This window comes from Sinohyriopsis cumingii, chromosome 1, assembly GCF_028554795.1.
Source record: "Sinohyriopsis cumingii isolate HCF-2022 chromosome 1, ASM2855479v2, whole genome shotgun sequence".
Taxonomy (NCBI): Eukaryota; Metazoa; Mollusca; class Bivalvia; order Unionida; family Unionidae; genus Sinohyriopsis; species Sinohyriopsis cumingii.
In genome coordinates, this window is record NC_142961.1 from 144338027 (window position 1) to 144356157 (window position 18131).

Consider the following 18131-nt stretch of genomic DNA (forward strand, 5'->3'; position numbering starts at 1 on the left):
GTAGTAGCAAGTACATTTGTAAGGTAATTTACAGTAGAGATTTCAGACAATAAAATTTGTTTACATAGTCGTGTATAATCTGCATCCAACTATGAACAGCATACACTTAGATATACCGTTGTCAGACTTTAAATAGCGTAGACTTGGATATACCGTTGTCAGACTTTAAATAGCGTAGACTTAGATATACCGTTGTCAGACTTTAAATAGCGTAGACTTAGATGTGCTGTTGTCAGACTTTAAACGGCATGGACCCGTGCTATTATGCAGCTCTGAAAAGCATAGAGCCAGATGTATTGTTGCCCAAAAGTGTGAGTAGTATCAATTCAAATGTCTTGTTGCCCAGCTGTCAGTAGCATTGACTCGTGCTATTGCCCAGCTGAAAATAGCAAAAACACAGATGTGTCATTGCCCAGCTGGGAGTAGAATAGATTCATGTGTTGTTATCCAGCTGTGAATTGCATAAACTCAGATGTGTCATCATTAATGTAGATTCAGATGTGTCATCACCCAGCTGTGAATAGCATAGACATAGATGTGTCATTGCCCAGCTGTGAACAGCATAGACTCAGATGTGTAATTTCCCAGCTGTGAATAGCATAGACTTAGATGTGTCATTGCCCAGCTGTGAATAGCATAGATTCAGATGTGTCGTTGCCCAGCATTGAATAGCATTGACTCATATGACTTATTAAATAACTGTATGTTAAATTAAATGTTAAGACTGATTATAGAAAATCAAAACAGGCTACTCCATCATAAAACTTGAATCATTTCAATTTAATCCAAACTTCTAAAATATTACTAATTATGGAGAGATTCAGTAATTTGATTGGTCAGAATATTTTTGATTAAAATTTGGAATAAAGTTACTGTGTGGTTAGAGTCTACACTATTGATTGTAGCTGTGACTTGAAGCAAAAAATCACAGACCCTGATTGGCTAGTGTTATAATGTGATAGCAGATTTAGGTCCAGCTTTTTGTATTTGGATGCATGTTATGCACAGATAAACACAGTGATCTTTTATCACACAGGATTACATAACAATAGGATTATTATATCATGTTATGCACTGATGAACATTAGTAGGATTATTACATCATGTTCTACACTGATATATATCAGTAGGATTATTACATCATTTTCTTCACTGATATATATCAGTAGGATTATTACATCATGTTATACACAGTAGGATTATTACATGTTATATACTGATAAACATCAGTAGGATTATTGCATGTTATATACTGATAAACACCAGTAGGATTATTACATGTTATATACTGATTATTACATTCCTAATATTTAAGAGTTTATCTATCTTCATATTTGTCATTTGTAAATTATGTTCAGTGAACATCTTGTGGAAATGGTACGATTAAGATATTACTTTGAAAATCAGGACATATTTAATTTCTGGCAGGGACAGATAAAATGACCCTTATTTCCCCCAGTATACGTACAGTTCCCACATCAATGTAGATGACAGTCTTCATTGTTTACTTGCTCAAATCAAGATTCCTTAATAAAATTTCATCAGGTGAATGTTTGTGGTAATAAAATCAGTAAAAGAAACAAACGTAAATAAATCTGATTGGCCTATCGTTTATGTTACAGTTTATTGTCCTGTTTGGAAGCAGATACATTTTTATAAATTTGTCAGCATGTGTACATGAACTGTCTTAACAGTGGTGATAATTCAGCTTGAATGACACATGCTTAAAGAATTTTTTTCTCTCTGGCCTAGCATGTAGTGGACACGGTTTTTACATAAATGGTGAATTTCATGTCACTGTGTATTTAAAAACAAAACAACATAACAGTTGAATGTGGATTATAAATTGAGAATCATTAATGTTTTCATTATTTGAGCTGTAGAGACCTAGTTCTATAAAATGTAACATTTTGTTAAAATTGTTTGAAGAGTGAGGCTTGAATGCTGTTGTTTGTTTACTTTAGCTAAAGTGACCTCTACTGGTAACTTTAATTTCAAGAGAGTAAATCTCATGGTAAATTTGTCGATGCTGTCATACTTGGATTTTAAAATAAAAAAGCACTGCCCTTTCATATCTATACATCGCTACCTTCCATCTGACCTTCAGGCCAGGTCTATGCCTTTTCAAAATCTTAATCAAGTTTTCGATTATATTTCATTTATGATCGTAATTCTGAAACTTTGTGAAGGATAGCTGTTACACTTTAACTTCAGAATCACTAAGTACTGCCCTTTCATACCTGTGCATCCCTACCCTCCCTATTGACCCTTTGGCAAGGTCAGTGTCATTTGAAAATTTTAATTCAGTTTTCAGTCACATTTGTTTTGCGATTGTAAATAAAAACTATGTGAGGGCTAGATATTACATTTTGACTGTAGAAACATTAAGTACTGCCCTTTCATATCTATGTACCCCTGTCCTCTCTCTGACTCTCGGGCAAGGTCAGTGTCATTCGAAAATCTGAATTAAGTTTTTAATTACATTTTGTTTGTATGGTTGTATGTCCCAAACATTATAAGGGGTAGCTAGTACACTTTAAATGTAGAAACACTAGGTACTGCCCTTATTTATGCATCTCTACTTTCCCTGTGACCTTCAGGCAAAGTTAAGGTCATTTTTGAAAGTGAAAATATGTGTACCAGGCAAAGAGAGTGTGAAATATAATTCCTTGGAGTTTCTTGTTTCTAGCATTTAGGTTTATTCTAATCTTTTATGACAATGGTTTACATTTGATGAATGATGCTAGACATTTCATTGGTGTGTGGACTTTATTATTAACTAATTACTTGGTGGGTAACAATAATCATATTGACATTTCCTGGGAATTTATTATTAACTACTTACTTGGTTGGTAACAATAATCATATTGAAATTTCCTGGGAATTCACTGGTTGGTAACAATGATCATATTGACATTTCCTGGAAATTTATTATTAACTACTTACTTGGTTGGTAACAATAATCATATTGACATTTCCTGGAAATTTATTATTAACTACTTACTTGGTTGGTAACAATAATCATATTGACATTTCCTGGGAATTTATTATTAACTACTTACTTGGTTGGTAACAATAATCATATTGACATTTCCTGGGAATTTATTATTAACTACTTACTTGGTTGGTAACGATAATCATATTGACATTTCCTGGGAATTTATTATTAACTACTTACTTGGTTGGTAACAATAATCATATTGACATTTCCTGGGAATTTATTATTAACTACTTACTTGGTTGGTAACAATAATCATATTGACATTTCCTGGGAATTTATTATTAACTACTTACTTGGTTGGTAACAATAATCATATTGACATTTCCTGGGAATTTATTATTAACTACTTACTTGGTTGGTAACGATAATCATATTGACCTTTCCTGGGAATTTATTATTAACTACTTACTTGGTTGGTAACAATAATCATATTGATGATTCCTGGAAATTGGTTGGTAACAATAATCATATTGACATTTCCTGGGAATTTATTATTAACTACTTACTTGGTTGGTAACAATAATCATATTGACATTTCCTGGGAATTTCACTGGTTGGTAACAATAATCATACTGACATTTCCTGGGAATACTTGGTTGGTAACAATAATCATATTGACATTTCTTGGGAATTTCACTGGTTGGTAACAATAATCAAATTAACATTTCCTGGAAATACTTGGTTGGTAACAATAATCATATTGACATTTCCTGGGAATTACACAATCAAGTACTATGTTTCTTTAGTAATTTTAAAAGAGGTTTTTAGTTTTAATTGATATTACTCAGATTACCATATATACTCACTTATAAGATGAGTCCATTTGCAAACTGCACAGACCCAGATCTGCTGTCGCATAATATGCTAGCAGATCTGGGTCTGTGCAGTTTGTTAGGAGTAATCAGTAGAACAAGCAAGATAGACCCCGATCTGCAAGCTCATCATACTATGGCAGACCAAGATCTTTGATGTTTGCTGTTTTGACTCGACTTATAAGCAAGTATGTTGTTAAAGTTTTTAATTTGTTTGGCCTATCTTTTGTTTTATATAAGAACTATTTGACTTGTCATTCACAAAGCAAGGTTTTCTTGTATGTAAGTTGATTGATTAATTTATTCTATCAGATGCTTAGATAAGACATCTTGTGCATTCATTTTTTTTCTTACTTACGTTCTTTCTTTCTTTCTTTTTGTTGTTATTGGTGTGTAATTCTGTTTTCAGATCAGTGAAGCATTTGATTAACAGTTTTATATTATGCACAATGTCATCTTTATAGGATGAAGTTAATCTTATTTTGTAAACTCACATAGTTACTTGTGTTTTACTAAGATTTAGCTTGGAAATAAATGGCATGCTATTTTCTCTGTTTTCTGTATTCCTTTTAATATTTTCTTTTTTAACATTATTGCCTACATAAATACTGTCATTCTTTTCACATTAAAAAGAAATTCATTTTAAGATAAGATAAGAATTCTTTATTTCAGGCTGAGCAGTTCATACCTCTAACTTAAAATATAAAATGTATTTTAAACGTAAAAGATCATAGGTGTCCTATGTACAAATATACAAATGCATATACAAGTACAGAACGTGTCTGTTATTTTTTAGAAAAGATTTATAGGACTAGATTTAGATTAAGGGTAATTTGTTCCATTTATCTATAATTTGAGAATCTAAACAAATATCAAAGTCACAATGAGATTTCAAGATGCAAGTCATGCTATTAGATAGTCATCTCATAATTGAAGCTTTTCTCATTAATTCTTCAAAACTAAATACATTTTAATTTATGAACATGTGGCAGAGGTACTGTTCTATCTTACATTACTTAATAGTAACAGAGACTATTGTTATAAATAGTAAAAGAGACTAGTGATTTAAATAGTAACATAGACTATTGTTATAACAGTAAAGAGACTAGTGTAATACATAGTAACAGAGACTATTGTTATAAATAGTAAAAGAGACTAGTGTTATAAATAGTAGCAAACTATTGTTATTAATAGTAACAAAGACTATTGTTATAAATAGCAAAAGAGACTAGTGTTATAAATAGTAAGAGACCAGTGTTATTATTAGTAACAGACTACTGTTATAAATAGTAAAAGAGACTAGTGTTATTAATAGTAACAGACTATTGTTATAAATAGTGAAAGAGACTAGTGTTATAAATAGTAAAATAGACTAGTGTTATTAATAGTAACAGACTATTGTTATAAATAGTACAAGAGACTAGTGTTATTAATAGTAACAGAGACTATTGTTATTAATAGTAACAGAGACTATTGTTATAAATAGTAAAAGAGACTAGTGTTATAAATAGTAAAAGAGACTAGTGTTATAACCTAAAGCTTATTTTCTTTTCATACACTCACTAAATTTTGTCCACAGAGGAGTGTAGCACATTGGGTAGTCGTTACATTCAGACTAAAACTTATAAATTATATAAAAGGAGGTATTTTAAATAAAATTTGAAGACCAATGGACTGGATTTTTTTAAAGTAAACTTTAGAAGGCCAAGTTGGCAAACTTGCCCAGGCTTCTAAATTATTTGAACAACTATTTTTTCACGCAAGCAGACTTTTCAGTAAAATTTTAAAGGCTTGTGGCCCATGTTTATGGTGGAATATAATATAATTTATAGTTGAATTTTGAATACCAAAGGCTCAGGCCTTTTATATTAATAAGATTCTGATGACGAGTGACATATTTTTAAGCGGAATTTTGAGGATGAAGGTCAGATATTAGGGGTGACGGTCAAAGGTTAGAGGCAAATGTCAGAAGTCAAGTGGTCCTGAAATTGCCAAGAGTTTATTATTAATAAGGCAATTAATACAATTTATATTGTGTGATAACAGGTATCTCGTAGTTGCGGGGAATGGAACTATTGAACGAACCTTGATGCTAAATTGTCTTCGATTTATAGCAGTACCACTTGGTCAGAGGTGGCGTTAAGAGTACGCGGGGCCTAGGGTCGACTATGACCGCGCGGAGCTAGTGTATCGGTATCTCGATTGGTATGCTACTGCAAACACTGATTATGTCTAGACTAGATCAACTTTCGCGAGTTGGCGAACGAATTTAATTTTTTCATTATTCATAAAAACAATCCTGTTTTTGGACAACGGTTTCTTTTTAATCGAAATAATAACATGAGACATTAGGCCTGAGGAGCGGGACCTGGGGCGGTCGCCCCACTTGCCACCCCCAAATGCCATTCATGCACTTGGTGTGTGTGTGTATATATATATATATATATATATATATATATATATATATATATATATATATATATATATATATATATATATATATATCTGGCTATAGGTATGGGTGTTTCTCTTCCGAGTTCAACAGTTTTTCTCAATGGATATTAATATAATTGTTTTTAACGGAACGTTTAACAAATTATTGGTTCTATCATCCGGGGAAATGGGGAGCTAAATGCCTTTCCCACGGACAAGGAACAAACGGAAACCCAATTTTGTCCAAGATCCCATTATCTTTTTGTTTACAAAAGGGTTGTATCTGTCACAAATGAACAGTGAATATTACAAATATATATTATATTTATGATCCTTGAATCAAACGCTTGTCACGAACGTCGTATGCCAGCGCGTTGGCCAAATGGAATGTTGTGAAACATATTGGGGACAAACAAATCCAACTTTCGGAGAAAAAATAACTCAGATTAAAAGAAGACGGAAAAAAACACGTCATGTTAAGTTACTAACTTGTGTGTGCGAATGTGTCTAGTATATGTATTCCATTGTGAAACTACGAATCATCCTAATTTTCAGGAGCGCACTTGTTTTCTGTCTGAACTTGATGTAATTTCTCAAGTCCGCTAAATATTTTATCGTTTGTTAAGTAAGTGTGTTTTATGTTTTCTGGTCCTCTTTGATAAATATCTTGCCCGGTTGTTGGCATCCCACTCAAAGTTTCCTTGTCTATTATATCAATAGTGTAGCTAGGAAATGTAAAGCTTCAGTGTCAACACTTCTTATTTTGAACAATAGTCTCTCTAATGTCAGCACAATGTCTTTTACATTATTAGCTATAGTGTAAGCTTAATCACAGCATTAGCTATAGTGTAAGCTTAATCATAGCAATAGCTACAGTGTAAGCTTAATCATAGCATTATACATAGTGTAAGCTTAATCATAGCATTATATATAGTGTAAGTTTAATCATAGCATTATATATAGTGCAAGCTTAATCATAGCATTAGCTATAGTGTAAGTTTAATCATATCATTAGCTATAGTGTAAACTTAATCATATCATTATATATAGTGTAAGCTAAATCATAGCATTAGCTATAGTGTAAGCTTAATCATAGCAATAGCTACAGTGTAAGCTTAATCATAGCATTATACATAGTGTAAGCTTAATCATAGCATTATACATAGTGTAAGCTTAATCATAGCATTATATATAGTGTAAGTTTAATCATAGCATAAGCTATAGTGTAAGTTTAATCATAGCATTAGCTATAGTGTAAGCTTAATCATAGCATCAGCTATAGTGTAAGCTTAATCATAGCATTAACTATAGTGTAAGTTTAATCATAGCATTAGCTATAGTGTAAGTTTAATCACAGCATTAGCTATAGTGTAAATTTAATCACAGCATTAGCTATAGTGTAAGCTTGATCATAGCATTAGCTATAGTGTAAGCTTGATCATAGCATTAGCTATAGTGTAAATTTAATCATAGCATTAGCTATAGTGTAAGCTTAATCATAGCATTAGCTATAGTATAAGCTTAATCATAGCATTATATATAGTGTAAGCTTAATCATAGCATTATACATAGTGTAAGCTTAATCATAGCATTATATATAGTGTAAGTTTAATCATAGCATAAGCTATAGTGTAAGTTTAATCATAGCATTAGCTATAGTGTAAGCTTAATCATAGCATCAGCTATAGTGTAAGCTTAATCATAGCATTATATATAGTGTAAGTTTAATCATAGCATAAGCTATAGTGTAAGTTTAATCATAGCATTAGCTATAGTGTAAGCTTAATCATAGCATCAGCTATAGTGTAAGCTTAATCACAGCATTAACTATAGTGTAAGTTTAATCACAGCATTAGCTATAGTGTAAATTTAATCACAGCATTAGCTATAGTGTAAATTTAATCATAGCATTAGCTATAGTGTAAGTTTAATCATAGCATTAGCTATAGTGTAAGCTTGATCATAGCATTAGCTATAGTGTAAGCTTGATCATAGCATTAGCTATAGTGTAAATTTAATCATAGCATTAGCTATAGTGTAAGCTTAATCATAGCATTAGCTATAGTGTAAGCTTAATCATAGCATTATATATAGTGTAAGTTTAATCATAGCAATAGCTATAGTGTATGTTTAATCATAGCATTAGCTATAGTGTAAGTTGAATCATAGCATTAGCTATAGTGTAAGCTCAATCATAGCATTAGCTATAGTGTAAGCTCAATCATAGCATTATCTGTAGTGTAAACTTAATCATGGCATTATCTATAATGTAAGCTTAATCATAGCATTAGATATAGTGTAAGCTTAATCGTCCCACTTAAGTTACGGCTTTTAGATTACAACTTAAACAACAGTTTAGATATACAAAGTAAAATCATCTATATGCAACTGGACAATATACCACCGTATACCGTGGTTCAAATTTGTTCGGGGTATCCAGCTCTATTATTTATGATTTTAAAAAATAGCAAACATAATCAACATAAACAAAAATGGTGCAGTAATTTTTATAATAGTTTATAAACTGAGAGATTTGGAATTTGCATTTTTGGATATTTTTTTATATATTTATTTATTTCCCATTGGTGTCGTACTCTTTACATGTATTAGTAGTCCATATCTCTCAGTTTATAAATTATTATATTTAAAAATTATAAATTTTGCAGGCCAAAAAGATATTATATATCAGGCAAGAGAGTCACTAAATATTATATATTTTGTTTCCTATGTTCTCATTAGACTCTATTATTGAAATCAATTTGTGCGTTCTACAGGGATCTGTAATTGTGGCAGGCATCCAAACTTGGATGAAGTGCTTTGTTATATTTTTTATATAACTGACAGATGGAATAGACATTTAACGAGGATATATATAATATTTGACTACTTAAACTCACAGACGTAGACAAATGTTAAGACCCACCATGAAATGGTATATCAAAGATTCAATTCTCTACAGAAAAAGAACAAAAAGAGTAGAAATAGAAGTAACATCAGCACATAAACACTGTATGTTTTGAGTAGCTTATCTACTTATAACGTCTGGAAAGAGCCTTTGCGTGCGTAAAAATCGTGTGCAGCTCGATGTTTACATAAAACCTGGCACACACTTAAACCCTTTCTACATTAACGTAGTGTTCAGCACGAAAAATAAGTAATCTTAACAATGACATTCCCATTTACGTAATCCTTAATCAATAGCGATATAAAACGGCCATAAATGTGCATTTAAGAAATATATCCATTAAGATGCGTATTCACAAGATGAGCTTAGTATGATGATGCAAATCTATATGCTTCCCATCATGCACAGGTTTACCGGTTCTTAAATTCGTTTTATCTAACTCAACAACCATCCAAGAATAAGATAGCACAGTACGAAATGTTTCTCGTCACTGACGTAAAAGGTACGACATAAATACTATGCTGGAACAAAATAAAGTTCATACATAATTTCGTTCTTGTCACGAACAACCAGTTAACGCTTATGTGGGGTTTCATATATAATTAGTATTCAAGTCTATTAATGTAAAGTTCTCTTTATTGGTACATATACGAGTTCCTTGAAGATGGCAATAAATGTGACTTAATCACATTGCCGTTTTGAAGTACTATCTTGGAACAGTCTTGAAGCTAAGAGCCTATTAAGAACTTAAAGTCAAATCACAATATTCGTATCTACAGTTGCAATTTTCATGAAGCTTTCTATCTGAATGGTATGCCAGAAGATAATTGAAAACAGCTGAATTTTTATACTATATCATGTATCTCCATTTTTAGATATTTTAGGATATTTTAGCGCAATCATCTTTCTGTGGGGGAGGGATAATCCGAGTACTCGATTAATAAATGAAGCAAAATTTATATAAATATAGGTTTCCTATGTGCAGAATTTGTTTTCATTGTATTAAATGAATGTTTCTGTTATGTAGAAAGTTGTGTAAATGATTTGTGTACGTGTCGTAACTAAACTTAAATTTTTTTTATATCTCCCCTGTGTCGATATCGGACTTCGAGAGATAAGTATAACAATAGTTCAAAACGTACTACTGAAATTTTTCCCAATTTTTTGTATAACTGTGAAATGACTAATTGATTAAAATTTAACTGAAAAATTTATATGAAATATTACGCAATTTTACTCTGCGTGTTAGAATGCGCATAAACAATAGTTTATTTATTTTCGGCGACCATAACATTCTGTGCAGTTGTACAACTCGGCATTTGAGTTTAGGATTATAGGAAGCATACATATTTTAAAATGTTTTGTTTAATTTTATTTTTGAACTTTTGCTGCAGCACAAGATAAGAGTTTGAGCCCTTTCGAATGTAGTGTATTTTAAAAGCCCGTTGGTTTACATTCGGACAGTGGTAATACTGACTTGAATTATCCAACCTAAGTTTTAAAAAGAAATCGTCGCATTTACAAATGGCACTATCTGAACCAGCATGAAAAGATGTGTCAGCGATACCGTTTGCCTTACTCTCTCGTATCCTAAACATTATCGTGAAACCTATTGTGTCATTTTATTTGTCATTTTCACCTGATCTTTTCTTTTATCTGTTGTCTTTGGACGACGTTTATTCTTCTTACAGTTTAATCTAATTTTTTTACTATCATTTCGTTTGCTTGAAACAAATACGCATTTACGTATTAACTAGTCAAATCATAGCTATTTAAAATTGCAGACATTTAAGAACGAGAATGAATACTAAAATACAATTGCTACTCTGTCTTGCCACATAATGATTTATTTGTGGAAACAAAGACTTGTAAGACAAGAAGTTTTTCATGTACACGTGTAAGATCCTTCTGTACATGAGTTAGACACGACCTTTATATACAGTACAATTACAAAAAAAATATTGGCATGTATATACAAATGGCCTTGAGAGCAAGTTTTAGTATATTTTGTTTGTTTGTTGACATTTGTTTCATGGACTACATCATGAACTTTGTGTGTGAAAATAATCTCCTTTCCCAAAGACCACACAGTGGCAGATAACCCAGGTTTGCCCAGGCAGGTGTCAAGCGTCCGAACCTCAAATTCAGTTTCCGACGTCCTACCAAATAAATTACCGCGGTTTCCTTTTTCTTCATGTTTATTATCTTTTTTTTTCTGTAAACTAAACTATCATAAAAACTAATGACAACATATGTACCGTTTTGTTTTTATAAATCAGAGTCGAAACGAAAGGATTCTGTTTCCACTTGTACTAGTTGTTTGAAGATTATCTTATACAAAGCTTTTTAATGTTGATGTTTTATAGTTAAGAAAATTATCAAAACGTTGTATGCAACATAAATAGGTCATGACACATTTTCATTGTAGACATTAAATTACCTTGTACTGTGAGTAAATCGTTTGACAGAGGATTGATGTGTGTCCGTTTCGTACGTTCACGTGAGGTAAGAAAGATTATCAACTTAATATAAAAAAAATATTTTCTTCTCTGCCTATGCTTGATAACAACAACGGCATCTCATCAGAACGAAATGACTGTCACAATAAATGATTAATGATAATATAGACCCGTTCAATTTCTTTGTTATTGGATGCATCGACAGAAAATAGAAAACCTAGATATTAGCCCGTCATTTCTAATCTTCCCCCACATATATCATGTCTTAAACGAGTTTCAAAGGCTTAATATTTTCCTTGTGGATTAAATAGCCAGCAGTCCCGGCAAACATCAATAATGGTCGGCAGAGAAAGAAAACAATTAAGAATTAAGAACCCTTTTCATGTGCTTCAGCAACTGCCGGCAGCGATGTCTATAAATATGAGTCTAACCGTGCATTAACTGTCTTTAGCACAATATTACGAAGCACGGACATTTCACATGTCTAAATTGACATGAAATTGTCTCTCCTCTTCGTGTAACTTAATAATAAAGTTAAATATTTGTTCTGTATACCAGCTAAAGAATACCCTTCAGCAATAACGAACAAAAATAAGGGCTTTCCAAATGTAGTACATGTATCTCGACACATTCCCAACGAGCTTACGTCAAAAATTTATTTACGATAATTGATAGGTCTGAAGATAGAAACATTTACGTCACGACCGGTTTCTCTCTCAAACAGAAAGAAACATAGTAACTGATTTCATTGGACAAAACATTGATTTTTCATTCTGAATTACACTTTGGTTATACAAAATATTTCGCTTGCACAATATGTGTAGTTCCAACAAGATGTTTTTTTTTTATACATACGTCAGTACTAAATTAATCAGTTTGAAATTTTTGTTTGTTAAGCTACAAAAGTCTTTAAAATAAACAATACGAGCTGAATAAAACAAAATATAGTAACAATTTTTTTTTGCGAAATCATAGCAATAACATTTCCGGAAAACTCTGCAGTTAGTGATATGGTAAGTGACCCAACCGACGCCAATCCTTTGAACAATTCTTTATCTCTGTGAGCATTTGAGATTTTGAGGGGCTTACTCGATGCCTATCATTTGAACAATTCTTTATCTCTGTGAGCATTTGAGGTTTTGAGGGGCTTACTCGATGCCTATCCTTTGAACAATTCTTTATCTCTGTGAGCATTTGAGGTTTTGAGGGGCTTACTCGATGCCCATCCTTTGAACAATTCTTTATCTCTGTGAGCATTTGAGGTTTTGAGGGGCTTACTCGATGCCTATCCTTTCAACAACCTCTTATTTCCTACGGCAATCTATCGCTATGATCTATCACTATGATATAACAGGTATTATTACAAGTTAAAGAAAATCTATTTATATTTTTAAAGTCATGTACCAGGTGAAATGGAAGGACTTGTTATTATTTCTCTGTCTCTGTGTCTTTTTCATTGTTCATAACAAAGTTTACTGGGCACTGCATATCGTAGGGTTTCTACGTTTTCATTGTTCATATGCGAAGTCTTAGTCGCTTAAATATGATGGAAGAAAATTTAGAATGGACGGACTTGCAAAAGTCCTCATGATATTTGTTTGTTTCGAAACAATTAAATCGCTCAGTTCATGAACATGTGACGGATTTTTGTCACGAAGGAACTAGTGCTCAAGAGTTTAAAACGACTTCGAAGAATACTGTATTGGAAGCCAAATCAAGAATTTTGCATGAATGAATTTACTCCACTATGGAACTGACAGTAGCTGTAGTAAAATTAGTAGTAGTAGTAGTAGTAGTAGTAGTAGTAGCAACAGTAGTATTAGTAATGTAATAACTATTGTAACAGTAGTAGTAGTTGTAACATCATTACTAGTTGTCGCTGTTGTAGCTATTGCAGCAGAGGTAACAGTATTAGCAACATTATTGGTGGCAGCTTTTGTTGGCTGCTGTTGTTACTTTTGTTCTTGAAGTAAGAGAAGGGGAAACGTTGATAAAGAACAGAGGTTTTAGACGTTATAGCGGCAATTGAAGTAGATTTTGTATCAGTATTCATTAAGCGGGTTATCAGTGACAGTATTGTCATAAGACAGTATTCATTAAGTGGGTTATCAGTGATAGTATTGTCATAAGACAGTATTCATTAAGCGGGTTATCAGTGATAGTATTGTCATAAGACAGTATTCATTAAGCGGGTTATCAGTGATAGTATTGTCATAAGACAGTATTCATTAAGTGGGTTATCAGTGATAGTATTGTCATAAGACAGTATTCATTAAGTGGGTTATCAGTGATAGTATTGTCATAAGACAGTATTCATTAAGTGGGTTATCAGTGATAGTATTGTCATAAGACAGTATTCATTAAGCGGGTTATCAGTGATAGTATTGTCATAAGACAGTATTCATTAAGCGGGTTATCAGTGATAGTATTGTCATAAGACAGTATTCATTAAGTGGGTTATCAGTGATAGTATTGTCATAAGATATTGAAGTAATATCACTAGGTATGGTGGCAGCCTGGTATTATTGGCAGCTGTAATTGTAGAAACAGACGCAGCACTTTCACGAATGTATAGTACCAAGTACGTGTAGTAATTGTCATCGCAGTAGACGTAATAGTATAGTAGACGATCTATATATAAGTGTTGGTATAAAGCAAATTGATACACCAGTACTATTGTTATATCAAATTGTGATCCCCTCATGGCGCAATAATATGAATCTATTATTGAACTGCAGGTCTAGATTCAATGATGAATTTTCACTCATCATTAATTAATGACGTGTGAAAATAACGATAAAAATATTAATAGTCCCCGTTTTCTAAATGAATTTAACATGGTACACAATTTCATCGCAATTATTTCTTTTTTCCGTTCGCCTCTCCCTTATCATGCATAAGGGGCAACATACGCAGAAATATGGAGTGATTTAGAAAAACAATTTGGGCTTAATTTAAACCTTAAAACTAAACTTTCACCAAGTAAGCTACAAGAATACGTTTCGTCGTAACCGGCTTTATCTACATTGTTCATAATATCAATGATACATAGTTGCAATAGCCTGTCTACACTATAAGTTAAATTTGTCGGTTACGAGGCACACTTACCGTAACGTATTTAATGCTTTATTTTTGTTGTTGTTGTTGTCTATTGAACCTATTATAATATTCTAAAAATCAATTATTATTAATTGAATATGAAAATGTCCAAACGGCGGTCCCCCGCCCGCTACCTCCCTCCCTCTCTCTCTCTCGCACTCCCTCTCTTTTATGGTCAGTAGTATTGTTAATTAAAGCAGAATAATGACTTAGATCGACTGCAAAACATATTTAAATATTTTAATGACCTCTTTTTGGTTCGTCATTTTGCTTAGTTTCTATTCCACGATATCTTCCATACACCAGTCCGTAAATGCCTGAGTGTTCAGTGTGTTGGCAGTGCTCTTTTTTCTTCATAAACACAATCTTTCACAATAAATCATAGATGTGTCTTGTATTGTTTTAATCAACGTGAATAAAAACAGAAACTCAAAAAGAAAACAATCAACTTATCGATTTGCAAATGTGATTGTGAACAACAAGGAAAGGCATAGAACTACATTTTGTAGTGGACAACTTGCAGGGATGTGAGGAGTTCATTCACTCGGTTAATACACAGTGGTCCGGAGCATATTTAACTCCGTTGAAAGGGCACATATGTGCATAAGTATGTGATATAAATAAAATATATGGATAGTATGTACGCAGTATCAATGATATACCAGTAGTGATTTACTGAAAGAGGCTCCCTCTCGGTGTATTTTTGGAGCCTAAAAATATATACAGCTTTCGATGGAGGCTCGTGCTTATGGCGTAAATTGTATTTTGCACCCTGTGTCGTTTTCATTCTTTAACTACATTCCAGATAGTACAAACACGATGGGCAAACATTGTATCAACGGCGTCTCCAAATGTCAGATGAACTTTGCTACATGACTCCAACCAAACATCATTTAGCTCACTGGCCCCTCTTGGGCTAACGAGTTGTGTCTATTATGTCTCAGCGGAGAGTATTGTAGAATCGGCGTTGACCAAAGATCACAATTTTATGATGCTAAGTGGGGCCAACGATGGCCAGACATGTTGGCCCAACAGAGGAACAGTAAGCAAAATTGCGTAGGGTCAACGTTGGACACAAGTCGATATCCAATGGGTCAATGTTGGTCGAACAGAGGGCTAATGAGCACAATGATGTTGACAGTCCTTAGTGATGTATACAGTTTTAGCGATATGTTATGTAGATTGTTTATATGTTCAAAAAGCTTGTAAAAGTAAACATCGAAAGCGACAAATTGATTTATTTTCATTTTCACAACATCGGTTCAGTATTACGTAAAACATTGTTACAACGTTCTCTTTTCCTTTTATTTATTTCAAATAAATATGTTCTGCTCAAGATGTAAGAAACAAATAAATATATTCTTTATTACGCATTAAACTTCCGACATCTAAAAAACGTAAATTTCTTACTCCGTTTTAATTAAGATTTCTGGAAGACGTTAATGTATTTTGTAGAATTATTCGCCAAAAAGAAAACGCGTTGGACAAAGAGTAGGAGATGAACAAATGCGAACGAATATTGAAGTGCGAACTATTATATATATATATATATATATATATATATATATATATATATATATATATATATATATATATATATATATATATATATATATATATATATATATATATATATATATATATATATATATATATATAGAGAGAGAGAGAGAGAGAGAGAGAGAGAGAGAGAGAGAGAGTGCTTCATCACTCTCGAAAGATAAAGTATGTCTAAATTAATATCTTCTCAAAATAAAAAAGCATACTGTAGAAAACGCGTACATAAAGTTTATCTTGCGATTCAGAGTTTAAATTAAGTTAAATGATTATGTAATAGAGATATAATGCCTGAAACCAAAATTCAAAATTATCAAAACAAACATAAGCTCATTTGGTATTTTATTGTGATTTAAGAGAATAAAGGCCATAATAGATTATTGAAAGTAAGACCTTAATATATCATAAATAGTTGAAACAGCTATAAATTTTCGATCAGGAATTCGGATACATATACAAATTATAAGTAATTTGAGTCCATTTGCAAGATTTGCAAATTACATTAAACGACGATAAGAAGTGAGAAGATTCGACCTTGGTGAAAAAATGGTTACAAGAGAGCAGTATAAAAAAAATAACATACGCATTTGCTATGAAAAATGCGAAAATATGTATTTAGCAAAATTCATTGTAATTAAGAAATCATGGTGGCTAAACCTACGAAGTAACTGTTTTAAATCAATCAAATAGATGGCAACATTTAAATCTGAAATGATTGATACGTTGGAAAGAATTGAAGAAACGCCGTAAATTGCTGAAAAGATAAACATATTTTAGACGGTAGTCCAGTTGGTTTGTTGATGGCATCTATAGACAATTTTCAAGCATAACTACTTATTTATATGTTTCATACCTTTATAAATGTGTGCCAGAGAATGATATTTAGAACAGCTTTATTGCATCCTGAAAGCTGATATGAAAAAAATGGTTGACTGAATGGTCTACCTACGCATTACACCATCAAGTCATAAAAAGAGTTCCATACAAAAGAATTTATGTAAGTCACTGGACAACCAGTGCCAGGTGTAGATAGTTAACATGTAAACACACACATATATATATATATATATATATATATATATATATATATATATATATATATATATATATATATATATATATATATATATATATATATATATATATATATATATATAGTCATATACTCAAGGGTTGAGAGAGCGAAAACAACAAAGATAGATGTCAATATTCTAGGCAATTTAACACAAGCATGCAAACGGACAAAAACAGTTATAAATTTAAATTGTATGAATAACGCACAAGCACCCGTGACACAGTTAATATGTTGACGTAATAATCTCACTTGGATGTCTCATTTAAAAGGAAAATAGGAATTAGGAAATGTTTCATTACGTAGCTAAACCAAATGACAAAGTCAATATACATATGTAATACGTGGATCCCAAAGTAAGATCACGGAGCGTATATACAATTCAGCTGTAGAACATGTTGTCTCCGCCGGAGATTGGTAAATGGTGCAGCTCCTATATGACTATCCAGGGGGAAGAGAAAGGTGGCTACTTTGCAAACTTTATGATGAAGTTGAAAGATTGAATATTTAAATCCACATACAGATTGGCTTAATATATAGTTAAATGTTTCTAGTTAACTATAATATATATTATATATTGAAAAATGTATGCTTAAATAAATCAAAATGAAGACTTGTATAATTTATCAAAATATCAACACGTTTCATAATAATCTTCCAAAAAGAAAACGTTAGAGATACACGAATAAATAAAAATTAAACACAATCATCACCAAAAAAAATAAATAAAAAAATTAAACACAATAATACCCAAAAGACTTTGAGATTATTGTGTCCATATAACGTTTAGGTC